Raw genomic sequence first — 11,549 nt, forward strand, 5'->3', positions numbered from 1 at the left:
TTGCTGCGCCGTGCTGCGTTAGTTTGGAAAGCACAGAGATGCAACATATTTACAAGAATATGTCGCATCTCTGTGCGTCCTCCTGCGCTGGCGCACAAACTGCAGCCAGGCGCCGGCGCAGGCACCCTTGCACCATGGTGCAAGGATGCCTGCATCGTGGGGAGATTGTTTTTGTGCAGGAAGGGGCCCCTTCCTGCACAAAAACAATCACAAGAGGCTTTTTCCTCTTTTAATGTGTGATGTTGAATGCAGCACGCATTGAAAAAGGAAAAAATGAAGAGAAATTGCGCCTCGCTACGCCACCTATAGGGTGGCGTAGCATTCAGACGCATCTCCAGATTTACGATTTCTGGTAAATCTGGAGATGTGCTTGTTCCATGGGTGTTGCGTGGGAACACCCCCAGCAACACCCATGGAACGCCCCTTCCACACACAGCGCCGCGAGTGAAAGGGCCATATTTACAAGGACAGGACAGGAAAAGTCACGCAGAGGGGCTTTTCCTCTCTTTGATAATAAGCCCCTCAGTGTGATGAATGCCCAGCTGTTATTACATAATTGGTGCACAGGGTTGATGACAGCAGAACGCTCAATGAACGCCCCTATCTACAGGAAACAACACGCGCAGCCTTATGTGCCAGCCTTATGCGCCAGACACCTCTACAGCAGCAGGGTCAATGATTCATATGAGATTATCCCATATTTTGCCAGTTCTGACAATTTACAGAAATCTTTAATAAAACACGGACCTGCCGTATTGTGCACAGAAAACCCTTACAAAGCAACACCCTGCAGAGGCGAGTTTAAAGAGCACTAAGGATGAGTGAGGTGAACTGGAAGTAAATGTGAAGTGTGGCGAAGACCCCCGTTCTGCCACCAGTGGGCACAACGGGGTCACTCCGATGAATGCCAGACTACTATGATGGAACTGGGGCAGGGGCGGGTGTCTACATGAAACCATGCACGAGCACACGACATGCACGAGCACAAGGCATGCATGAGCACACGACATGCACGAGCGCATGACATGCACGAGCACATGACATGCACGAGCACATGACATGCACGAGCACATGACATGCACGAGCACACGACATGCACACGAGCACACGACATGCACGAGCACACGACATGCACGAGCACATGACATGCACGAGCACACGACATGCACGAGCACACGACATGCACGAGCACACGACATGCACGAGCGCAAGACATGCACGAGCACACGACATGCACGAGCTCACGACATGCACGAGCACACGACATGCATGCACGAGCTCACGACATGCACGAGCACACGACATGCACGAGCTCACGACATGCACGAGCACACGACATGCATGAGCACACGACATGCACAAGCTCACGATATGCACGAGCTCACGACATGCACGAGCGCACGACATGCACGAGCGCACGACATGCACGAGCACACGACAAGGCGCAATCCAACATCAAAAGAGTACTCCATAGTGGTGTTTTTGATAGGGCCGGACGCCCACGAGGTCGAGGGTCCGGCCGAGGTTATGCACAGACCTCTCGTGGAGCAGAACAGAGAGGCAGAGGCAATCGACGCCCCAACTTCTATCCCTCCCGTGATAGAGGAGGTCGAGGCAAGGGGCAGAGAGGAAACTACCGTCGACAACAGGCGAACTCAGGAGACTACTCCTATTCAGGTACGGCTTCTATGTCCATCAGAACATATGGTGGGGGGCAGGCTGTCTCTTTTCCTCCACAGGTGGCGCCAACTCACGAACGACCCGTGGGTGTTGCAGACAGTACAGGGTTTCCACATAGAGTTTTATGCCTCCCCAGTACAGCGGCGGAGACCAGATCCACTGTATTTTTCCCAGACAGAGCGGAGTTTCATCGACGCAGAGATATGCTCCTTGCTCCAGAAAGGGGCGATAGTGGAAGCCTCCCCACACGAGCTAGGCTTCGTCAGCACCGTCTTTGTGGTTCCAAAGAAGGACCTAGGGTATCGACTGGTGTTGAACCTCAAGGAGTTCAATGGCTGGGTTGTGTATCGACACTTCAAAATGGAAGGGATACACCTCCTGCGCGATATTCTGTTGGCGCAGGATTGGATGGTGCGTCTGGACTTAAAGGACGCTTACTTGGCAGTGGCCATTTACCCTCCACACAGGCGGTTCCTTCAGTTTCAGTGGCACGACCGGTGGTTCGAATTTTCCGCCATGCCCTTTGGACTGTCATCCGCCCCATGGTGTTTCACCAAGTTGTTGAAACCCGTCGTACAGAGGTTGAGAGAACGGGGCGTTCGCCTCATTATTTACCTCGACGACATCTTTAATTTTGGGTCAGTCGCCGGAGGTGGTGTCGCTCCATCTGTCGTGGACGGTCCACCTCCTTCAGGACCTGGGCTTCCTCCTGAATATACAGAAGTCAATCTTGCAACCTTCTCAGGTGATGGAGTTCCTGGGTTTCCAGGTGGACTCGGTGAAAGCTCAGTTACTCTTGCCCCTCAAGAAGAGGGTGGCGGTGAGGAAGGAGTTGAGGAGAGCGCTTGCCTCTCCGACAATATCCTTGAGGACTTTGGCACGCCTGGTAGGACTTCTGGCTTCTTCGATCCAGGCGATCTTTCCAGGCCCCTTACATTACAGGGCCCTGCAACGCTTGAAGGCCTTGCATTTACGCAAGGGCCTGACCTATGCCCAACAGGTTTCCCTTTCTGCGGAGGCTCGTACGGAGATAAACTGGTGGTTAGAGCATATGGATGTGTGGAACGGCAGAGCCATTTTCGCAGCCACCCCGGAGGTGGTGATAGAGTCGGATGCCAGCCGGTGGGGCTGGGGAGCCCGTTGCGGCTCAGTGGAGACCGGGGGCCGGTGGTCCCGCGAAGAGCTGAGTCTCCACATCAACTGTCTGGAACTCCTGGCGGGTTCTTTTGCGATCCGCACTCTGTCCCCTCAGAGAGTTTCGTGTTGTATTCTCCTTCGCATGGACAATGTGTCCGCGGTACGTTACATAAATCGCCTGGGAGGCACCAGATCACGTCTCCTAGCGGAGATAGCCAAGGATTTTTGGCATTATTGCCTGGCCCATCAGATTTCGGTGACGGCGGAGTATATACCGGGGTCCGCCAATGTGACGGTGGATTGGAACTCTCGGTATTTGAGGGATGCCAGCGACTGGAGGTTGCACCCCAAAATCTTCAAGGCAGTGGACCACAAATGGGGTCCGTGTGTGCTGGATCTGTTTGCCTCACGGCTCAACAGACAAGTGCCTCAGTTTTACAGCTGGCGTCCGGATCCTTTGGCGATCAGCTCGGACGCCTTTCTTCAATCATGGACGACGGGCATTCTTTATGCGTTTCCTCCATTTATCATGATCCCGAGGGTTCTGGCTCAAATTCGGAGGCAGACGGCGGAGGTGATCTTGGTCTCCCCGTGTTGGAAGGCACAAGCATGGTTCCCGGGGGCGATGAGTCTCGCCTGTGCGCCGCCGGTGCGGATCTCATCCTTCCCGGACCTTCTTACGGACCCGGTGGGTCTTCGCCACCCGTTGGTCCTTCAGGAGCAGTTGTCTCTTATGGCGTGGAGACTTTCCGGCGACGTTGGCAAGTGCCGGGAGTTTCGCAAGACACTCTCTTTTTCTTGTCTCAGGCATGGGCACCTTCCACTCACAAGCGTTATGAGTCAGCTTGGAGACGATGGGTTGGTTGGTGTAACGAACGGCAGGGAGATCCGATGGGATCCGATATCACTGTGATAGTGAATTTCCTATCTGAATTGGCAAAGTCAGGAATGGCTTATAGATCGGTGAATAATTTCCGGTCAGCTATTTCGGCAGGACACCCGCATGTTGAGGGTAAACCTGTAGGGGAACACCCCCTGGTGTGTAAAGTGGTTAGGGGGATCCGCTTGGTGAACCCCCCTCAACCCAGGTATACTGAACTTTGGGACGTTTCAGTGGTCCTGCGCTTTTTGACGGCCTGGCCGGCCAATGAGGGATTGTCTCGCAAACAGCTCTCAGCGAAGCTTACCGCTTTACTCTGTTTGATATCATGCAGGCGAGTATCAGATATTCGGGCCTTGGATTTGGCAGGTAGAGTATTCACTCCCTCGGGAGTCTCTTTTACGATCTCTAAACGTACGAAGACACATACAAGATGTATTACTTACCCTGCTTTTCCTCATCACAGTAAATTGTGTGTAGTTCAATGTCTTAAGGTATATGAGAGTTGTACTAGAGAGTTTAGAACTGGTTTTGGCCAATTGTTAATTTCGTTGCAGAAACCTTTCCGCCCAGTCACCTGTGCGACTCTGGCCAGATGGGTTACCTGGTTGTTAGACCTTGCTGGTATTGATACCTCAAAATTCGGGGCTCATTCTGTGAGGGGGGCTATGGCCTCTAAATCCTTTGGTGCTGGCTCTCGGCTCCAAGATATTATGACTGCGGCAGATTGGTCGTCTGAATCCACTTTCAAGACGTTTTATCATAAACCTATTGTGGATGTGGCCTCAGTGGTGGTGGAGAAACTTTAAACTAGCATAATCTGAGCCTCCGTGGACTGACATAGAATGAAAAATTGTCTAGCAGACGCGACAAAGAATTTTCAATTCTATTAAGGACACGGAGGCGAGGATTATCCCACCCGGGCTTGCAGAACTGTGATTTCATGCATTGTTGGTTGATTATATGATGTACTGTACCCACCCGAATGTTTATGATGGCTTGCGTGTATTTCCAGTTTGGGGAATAGCCATTACGACATATATTCTTGTTTCAGGTGATCAACAGAAGCAGACTTGAGTCGACCAGCCTATGATCTGGAATGTTTGCTGTTATGCAGAGGGTGACTTCCTCGACGTTGGATGCGATGGTTGCCACGTTGGCCTCCGGACTTGTTGGACGGATGATGTATTCGCAAAGAAAGAGGAGGTCGTATTGTGTTCATGGACTATTATACATTGGACTGGATAGTGATTGGTGCAGACTGTTGGAGGGGGTTGTCCTTCCGGGGTCATGCCAGTTTAAAGTTTTTTTATTGGCTGCTGTTTTGTCAGTAAAGTAAAGAGAAGCATAATCCTCGCCTCCGTGTCCTTAATAGAATTGAAAATTCTTTGTCGCGTCTGCTAGACAATTTTTCATTGGTTCACACAGAGGAGGGGGTACCAGCTCAGGTCACCCTGGCTTCTTCCCAGGTATCTTCAGATGCTCAGGGTGACCGCCAGGGAGCAGCAGCGCCACAGCACTCACAGCCCACTGGGCCCTGGAGCAGCAATGGGACATCAGCAGCCTTGACAGGGGCAGACCCCGAATAATCCCGCACAGCATTCTGGGAGAGCGGGGGAGGAGCCTCTGCGGTGTGTTTACAAAAGTACACATCTGAGGTGAAAAACAATAAACACCCATTTGTAGTCCTTCTCTGCCGTGTTGTCTCTTTCTGACATCATTTCAATTTAAAAGAACCGAATGGAAACACTTTTTTTATCGGGTAGGATAAGGTACGACTGCAGCCTGGGAGGGCAGATTGCACATTTTGAAGTACAAATGTTTCCGTATTTATTTTTGTCAAATGAAAACAAGTTATAAATCAAAATATGTATCTATGTTTACACCGGATGTAACAAGTGTGCACTATAGAGTCAGGGTGCAGTTTATTTCCCCCATGTGTTCCTTTCATACATGTGGGTCCCCAGTAAGCTTTCGGCTGCTCTGTCTTGTTATTCTGAGTCAGGTGTTAAAAGGGGGGCCTGGTCCCTACTTTGGGGGCCCAGAGTACGGAGGCCCCGGGGCACCGGAAGTAAACACCCCTCCTTGATACAACTATGGCCCGGTAACCTCTGATTGCCCTCTGACCCCTCAGACTGGATTCCTGCAGGCCTCTTTTATAGAGTAGGTGGTACTGACGTTGAGTCGATGCTGCCGAGAGGCAAAGGGCTGAGAGTGGCTCCGCATTTCAACCCAGTCTCCTCCTATTTTCATCTTTGTTACACCCACAGCCCTCTTGTCACCTTCTGGTGTTTAAACGGATCCTGTTACAAGGACCAGCCCCTGAACTTTAAATAAGACCAGCACCTGGGGCCCCCCGGGGTCTGAGTGTGTGTCACAGACAGGGACTCTCTGACGTTGGTGACCCCCAGTGACTGAATCACCTTTACCAACATCACAGACCAGAAACATGATATGTAACATCAGATGAAGTTTAGCATGTATATAACTAGATAACATAATCCCATTATTAACTTTTGGATCCCATAGTGAATACCATTTTAAAAATTAAAATGCATGAACCGCAAAAAACACATTTAAGTATTTAATGCTACAAAGAGCATTCAACCCCAAAAAATTAACTCTTAAAACACCATAACAAATGTTACTGAGGATCTACACAGCAATAATGTATCCAAAAGTAAACACGAAATACCCTAAATAAATTAAACAACAAATATAACTCTGATCCGACCAAGAAACCTACGGTGTTGGAGCGCTACATATATATATAACTAGATAACATAACCCCATTTTTAACTTTTGAATCCCAAAAATAATAAATGCAAATTTATCATTAAAATCAGTCACGACTCAGCCGTTTTCCAATATCTGTCGGGTTTGCAGTTTTATCAAGTGTTTAGAAACAGTAAAGTGTCTAGATGGCTGGGCTCCGTGCCCGCTCCTCGTGCCATATAGCGCCTTGTTATCCCATGCAGCTGAGCCTTCGATAGCTCAGTTGGTAGAGCGGAGGACTGTAGTGGAGTGTCTGTCATCCTTAGGTCGCTCGTTCAAATCCGGCTCAAAGGACTTTTGCAAACTCTACACTTTTTAGGTTTCGCCTGGCGTCCGCTGCGCAGCAGTGTTTGCGTAGGCGAAATCTTATGTTAGAACAGTATGGCCGTAGTTCCACCTCTGTCTTCCATTGGCTATCTCCATAAATGGAGGCTAGCCATTGGATGAGAGAGGCGTCTGTCATTGTCCGAGGCGATTCGTGGGCGTTCCGTCAAATTTTTCTCATCCCGCCCCTTTGTGACGTCATTCCGGCGGTGGGCGGTGTTTGGTTTTTTTTTTCCCCCGTGATGTTTTCGTCTTTTTCGAAGTGCTTTTAGCCGGAGTGGTTTGCGAGATTCAATGCACCCGCCCGATAGACGACTCCTCACGAATCTCGCCTAAGCACCCCAAAATGGCCTACTTCATCAGTGGACTGCAAGGTTTGTGCATAATGTGGGATATTTAGCTCCTCGTTCTCTCCTGTGGTGCAGGCTGTACAAAAAAACTCCTCCTCCCTCGCTGACTCCTGTTTCCGTCCCAGGTTCGGCCCCATTCGTCTCTTCGTTGCCTTGGGTGGCCCAAATTCTTGCCCTAATAACACCTCGCTCTTCTCAACAGTTGACCACTTCATATTTCGTTATATAGCGCAAACTCGACCCGAATATATGCGAGTTTTATATAGCGGGAGCTCGGCCCGAAGGTTTCGGAACGCTTTACATTAGTACCAGTGGCATAACAGACGGACACAATCGTTTTTTTAGGCACCGGGAGATTAAGTGATTTGCCCAAAAGCACAGGATGCTTGACACTTTCGCCAAGACTCGAACCTGGTTCCTCAGCTTTAAGGTCTGCCGCTCTGGCCGTTACGCCAGACCCTCTACTTACCCTTGCCCTGAATATTGCCCCCTTCCTCTTGGTTCTTCCTGGAGTCAGGATGTGGTGTTACAGCGAGAGCTGCCCACAGCCGACAGTTGGGCGCTGCTGGGGTGGGCCCTTGTTGCAGGCCCCGCTCGGCGGCTCTGCTTTAAAAAAACGCCCGGGGGAGGCGTGCGAGTATGGGGGCGGTTTCTATGGTGATCTTTGCATGGGAGCTCAGGCACCGTGCCTCCCTGGGGACCCCTATAACGATCGATGCTCTGCACCCCGGGATCACGCAGCCCCGAGTGGTGCACGGAAGCGTGCACGGGATGTGACTGGCAGGTCCAGTCAAGCCCACATCGGTTGGATCCACCCGAGTCCGCTGGGTCATCTGCAGGTCTCTAACTTTACCCTTCGGCTTCCCCCGGGGCTCCGAGGAGCAAGGAAGAGCCACGGAGAATACAGGCAGAAGAGCGCTGTGTCCGCCAGAAGCTCCCGGTGAGTGCGGGCGTCTTAGCAGCTTCAGGGGCATTTTGTTTTCAGAGCCCATGAGGCTCTTCCAAAGCGGGGGCATTTCTTTCGAGTCCCCCACGAGGGACTCCCACGACCGGAGGCATTCATCTTCAGAGCCACGGAGGCTCGTGGGGGCATATTTGTGCTAGAGCCCATCTCTCTCGATCTATCTCCCCTATCCTTCTCTCTTTCCATAGATCCTCTCTCTCACACTATACTAAACTGTCTCTTTTTCTCTCTCCCTGTCTCCTTATCTCTCCTCTCTCTACCCATCTCGTCTTTCTTATTTCTTCTCTTTGTGTAGCTTAGTCTGCATTTTTTTTAAATAGCTCTCTTCTGTCTTTCACTGTTGCTCCTCGGTTTCTCTCTCGCATGCAGCTGCAACCTTCCGCTAGGCCTAGGCCTCGTGATCTTACTGGTCACCCCCACAGTCCTATATAGGGTGACCACCTCACTCCAGGTCATCACGGAAACTACATCCTGTTTTCCGTGTGCCTGCTGCTTGTGCTCCGGTTTTGCGTCTGCCTCTGTTGCCTGCTGCTTGTGCTCCAGTTTTGTGTCTGCCTCTTGCCTGCTGCTTGTGCTCCTGTTTTGCGTCTGCCTCTGTTGCCTGCTCCTTGTGCTCCGGTTTTGCATCTGCCTCTGTTGCCTGCTGCTTGTGCTCCTGTTTTGCGTCTGCCCACGTTGCCTGCTGCTTGTGCTCCGGTTTTGCGTCTGCCTCTGTTGCCTGCTGCTTGTGCTCCAGTTTTGTGTCTGCCCACGTTGCCTGCTGCTTGTGCTCCTGTTTTGCGTCTGCCTCTGTTGCCTGCTCCTTGTGCTCCGGTTTTGCATCTGCCTCTGTTGCCTGTTGCTTGTGCTCCGGTTTTGCGTCTGCCTCTGTTGCCTGCTGCTTGTCTTGTGAGTGAGCTCCTCAGATAGACTGTTTGCACAACTGTGATATTGCTAGTAGTATGTGCCATTGTGGTGCTTCTAGAATGCCACTGGCTATATGTGTCACTGTAATCCTTGTTTTGTGAAACTTGTAGAATTTGCCATTGAGATCCTTATTTAGTATTGCTTGCATATGTATCAAGGTCCTTTGGTGTCACTGATTCTATGTACCTTTCTGGTTTTTAGATCTCGATTAGCCAGCACATGCACTGTCTCGAAAAGGCATGTTGTGTTCTATCTGTGGGCTTACAGGCCGCCCATCTCCTACAATTTGTAAACTTCAAGGTCGCTCTCATTTTCTTTGATGCCATTTAGTATAGGAGAGTCTAGTCATGCAAGCGCACAATACCCGAGAGACGCGGAGTGTCCATAACTGTGATTTAAAAAAAAAAAATTCTCTTTACTTTTAAGGTGCAGCATTCATTCAAGAAACAAAAGAAAGAAACTTTAACAAAAAGTTTTCAGTTTCCAGCTGAACTGCATACAATTAGAATTAGAAAAACCGTGAAGGTCTGAGGGAAGAACTTTTTGCAACTGAGCACTCAAAACCATGAAGTAAATTTCACCGCTTGTAATACGTTTTTAACATGGTGTAAAAAGGAGGGCCTGGGTTAGAAATGTAGGCAATAGGAAGTCACCAGGTTGAAAAGTGTTGACCAGTACAATGGCAAGCAAGGTACACTTAACAGAGCACTTTAAATTGAATACGTTGATCGACAGGAAGCCACTGTAATCTTTGTCTGGCCACTGACTAATCTGACCATTACATTTTGAAGTCACTGCAGTTTATTTAGAGTTTTGTGCGAGTAAAGATACATGGAATTATAATGGTCAACGCCTGATGGCACACACTGTGACTTGTAACAATGGAGGTAGAAATGTAGGCACATTACGAAAGCGGGTTCAGTTTAAAACTGCCAGCTTTTCACATATTTTGCACCAGGGCATCGAAGGTTTCAGTCAAACACCATTTATTTTGTGTGGGATTTGCACTAGAAGTTCCCTACATTTGTACCCCTTGCTTTCAATGATACCCAAGTTCGCGGTGGGGGCTTGTTTTGTTAGGCACGGGGAGAGTGGGTGTGTGTGTGTGTGTGGCTCTGGGTGTGTGTGTGTGTGTGTGGCTCTGGGTGTGTGTGTGTGTGTGTGGCTCTGGGTGTGTGTGTGTGTGTGGCTCTGGCTGTGTATGTGTGGCTGGCTCTGGGTGTGTGTGGCTGGCTCTGGGTGTGTGTGTGTGGCTCTGGGTGTGTGTGTGTGGTAGGAATTGCTGTCTGCTGAGCTCGTCCGTAGCCTAGGGTACAATACGTCTCACATTTGCGAGAGATTAAGCTAATGGCAATGTAAATGACAATGCCATTTATTTATCTGTTTTCAAAACCAACACATAAATACAAATTTTGTCATTTACAATGCCAATAGCTCAAACTTTTTCAAAGGCGAAACCATTGCATTGTAAATGCTTGTTTCTTCTGCTTTACAATAGAAAGCGCCTCTGTCTCAGACCCTCACACGCCTGGGCTTTTCCTGCCTCCTCTCTTCACCTTTACAACCCAGCTCTCTCCTCCAGCTGGGGGGAGGGGAAGGGAGGGGAGAGGGTCTCCCTCCCTGTGTGCAGCCCCCGCTTGCAATCCCCCCTCATCAGACAGAGCCGGGGGGGGGGGAGGGGGCCTAGGCTGAAGAGCCAGGCTGGGGCCCCTCTAGAGCAGCCCTGGGAGCTGGTTGTGGTGACTCTGGCAGCAGGTGATGCTGCTGGGAGCGTCTGCTGGGAGGCGAGAGGGTTGCTGTGAGGTGTGAGGGTGGAGTGTGTTTGTGTGTGTGGTGGGAGGGAGGAGTGTGTGTTTGTTGAACCTGTGGCCCCCTGCGTTGGTGTCAAGGAGCTGGAAAATCAGAAAAATCAGTCAGAGGCAGGACAGGGCGGGTTGAAGCCTCGATGAGGAGCTTTTCAGCAAGTCCAGGTGCATCTGATCCTCGTTAGTATAGTCGTCAATATCCCTGCCTGTCACGCGGGAGACCGGGGTTCAATTCCCAGACGGGAAGATACTTTTTTTTTTTTAAACTAAGCAAACATGTTGACGATAGAAAACCTTTCTTAAATGCAATTTATAAAGTTATACTGATATTAGAATTTGCTGATTCTTTTTGTTCATGGCCACACATTTACAAGTTAAAATATTTGGAAGTCTTTTACCTTTTGGACAGCATTTGTGCCGCCTTTTACTTTTAAGTGATTTAAAAAGTAAAAAGTAACTGAGACGTATTATTTATATAGACATGTACATTATTAAAATCAAAGAACTATGTGGAAAATGCATTTTAACGAGTATTCTTCATGCTAAATAAATGGAATGTTGGGGGCGGGATCTGAATGGGGAATTGTTTTATACGAAGGTGTCACTTTTATCTATTTAAACGACAACATATTGAGGCCACCTTTCTGCCCCGAACCATTGGCACAGCTTTTTTTGAAATTGCATTTGCAATATTATTGATTCTGTTCATTTTCCTTTTTTCCTTTTTT

General features: G+C 49.6%; 1 non-coding gene across 1 annotated transcript; it reads left to right on the forward strand.

Moving 5' to 3' along the window:
- Positions 1-6,680: 6,680 nt before the first annotated feature.
- TRNAY-GUA (transfer RNA tyrosine (anticodon GUA)) lies at positions 6,681-6,766 on the forward strand. Its single transcript is given in 2 exon segments — positions 6,681-6,717; positions 6,731-6,766. It is a non-coding gene; the product is annotated as a tRNA-Tyr (tRNA).
- Positions 6,767-11,549: the final 4,783 nt, after the last annotated feature.

Source organism: Lissotriton helveticus, chromosome 1_2, assembly GCF_964261635.1.
Source record: "Lissotriton helveticus chromosome 1_2, aLisHel1.1, whole genome shotgun sequence".
NCBI lineage: Eukaryota > Metazoa > Chordata > Amphibia > Caudata > Salamandridae > Lissotriton > Lissotriton helveticus.